Consider the following 2,589-nt stretch of genomic DNA (forward strand, 5'->3'; position numbering starts at 1 on the left):
ACACCCTCAACAATCAAACCACAAGTCATGCAAGAAATAAAATATTTATATGTTGTTGTCATCAGTAGATGCTGACTTTTCAGGATAAGTTATGCTCCTGGAAAAAAACCGCAGCTGATTTCAATTATTTAAAATAGGTTAATTTCTTGCTCATGTGGCGTTTTTGATGAGAGCTATTTTCATGGTGGCCCCATGGCTCTCATAACAAGGTAAGTGATCCTGAAAGGGTCTCACATCAGCAAGTAAGTGCTTGATCTCGGAAGCGATGCAGGTCATTTCTACCCAAACCCCACTGGTCAGAACTAGTCACATGACCTCTTCTAGTCACAAGTGGACTAGTCACCTGTGTGTCTAAAAGCAGAGGAAATGACATCAGTGAGCATTAACAATGTATACCATACACTATTAAATGATGCCAAGCAGACATCTTCCCTTAAAACACAGTGTCTGGAACTCAGTAGAGGCTCCAAAAACAGCTGTTGATGAAATATGAGTTCAAGTGTTCTACACACTAAGCGCCAACAGAATTTCACAAAAGTGGCCATGAGTGGAAGTCATATTCATGGTCAAAGCTTAAAATACTGGACCATACCAGGAGAGCTTTCTGCTTGGATGGCCCTCAGGCTAAGCTGAAGGGTCATAAAGCTAAGCTGAAGGGGCCAAACAGCACCCCAGGAGTTGGCCTTTTGGAGAAAGAAGAGGAAAACTCCTTCTTCTTCTCTCCTGTATCCCCGAAATAAAGGAGATATGTTTTTAACTGGTGTGTTATATCCTAGAACTTGAGGAGTTTAAACCAAAGAAATTTATTTCTTCACAGTTCTGGAGGCCACAAGCCCAAGATCAAGGTGTTGGCAGGGTTGGTTCCTTCTGATAGCCATGAGGAAAGAGTCTGTCCCAGACTTTTCTCCTTGATTTGTAGTTGGCCATCTTCTCCTAGTGTCTTCATGTACTTTTCCTTTTCCCTCTATATGTGTCTGTGTCCAAATTTCTTCTTCTCATCAAGATACCAGTCATATTGCATTATGGCCCACGCTTGTGACCACAAGTGAACTTAATTACTCGGTAAAAACACTGTCTCCAAATATGGCTATATTCTGAGGCACTAAGGGTTAAGAGTTGAACACATAAATTTTTTTGAGAAGGAGGCACAATTCAGCCCATAACAACTAGTTGGATCAAGGATGTTGCATTGGTATATAGCATTTGGAAAATGGTTCACTTTTCTTCTGGAATCTCATCTGTTAGGAATGTTTCTTCAAAAAAGGAATGACCCTACATTGCTGGTGGGAATGCAAACTAGTGCAACCTCTTTGGAAGATAGTGTGGCAGCTTCTGAAAGAACTAGAAATTGACCTTCCATATGACCCAGCAATTTTCCTATTGGGAATATACCCAGAGGAACTCAAATCATTCTGCAAAAAAGATACTTTCACACATATGTTTGTTGCAACTCTATTCACAATAGCAAAAACATGGAACCAACCATGCTGCCCCTTCAAAGCTGGACTGGATTTTAAAAATGTGATATATATGTACAATGGAATATTATGTAGCCATAAAGAACGACAAACATATGGACTTCACAGCAACTTGGATGGATTTAGAGTCGATCATACTCAGTGATCTATCACAGAAACAAAGAACAGAGTATAATATGTTCTCACTCATAAGCGGACCTTGAACAATTCTCATAATACTATAAGAAAGGGACTGGTAGTAGCGGGAAACTGTCAGGGGAGGGGGGTGGGATTGGCAGTTGAGGGAAATTGCTAGGGGAGGAAGGGGCACACCTCATCAACAAGGGTATCTGCATAATCAATGTTTGCATACCTAACCCTGAATTGTACCCTACATTTTTATTTATTTATTTATTTCTCTTTTAATTTTTATTTTGAAATTGTGGGGTACATTTAGGGTTAGGTATGCAAATGTTCATTGTGCAAGTACCCTTATTGATGAGGTGTGCCCCGCCCTTCCCCAGGTGGATATCGGCTACCGTCAATCCCAGCTATCCCCCACGTCTTTAAAAAAAGAATGTTTCTCCAAAGAATAAAGCAGTGTTTACCAGGGATAGTGAGGGGAGAGGATAGGGAGATGTAGGTCAAAGGGTACAAAGTTGCAGTTATGTAGGATGAATAATTCTAGAGATATAATGTACAACGTGAGGACTATAGTTAATAATATTGTATACTGAAAGCTTGCTAAAAGAGTAGATTTTAGGTGCTCTTACCACACAAAAAAGGCAACTATATGAAATGATACATATGCTAATTTGTTTGTGATAATCATTTCACTATATATTCATATCAAAACATGATATTGTATTCCTTAAATATATACACTAAAAACAAAGGCTAAAAAAAGAATGCTTCTCTTGCTTTTCAGTAAAACAGGCATAATAACAGTATGTACTTCAAGTTGTTAAGAAGATTAAAAGAGTTATTACATTTAAAGCACTTAGAATAGCACTTGGCATAGAGCAAATACCCACTAAATATTAGTGCCTGTTGGAAGTACTTGTTGTCATTGTTATTTTATTTTTTTTTTGAGTTGGAGTCTCACTCTGTCGCCCAGACTGGAGTGCAGTGG

This window comes from Carlito syrichta, unplaced genomic scaffold, assembly GCF_000164805.1.
Source record: "Carlito syrichta isolate Samal-C Ts95f unplaced genomic scaffold, Tarsius_syrichta-2.0.1 Scaffold289269, whole genome shotgun sequence".
Taxonomy (NCBI): Eukaryota; Metazoa; Chordata; class Mammalia; order Primates; family Tarsiidae; genus Carlito; species Carlito syrichta.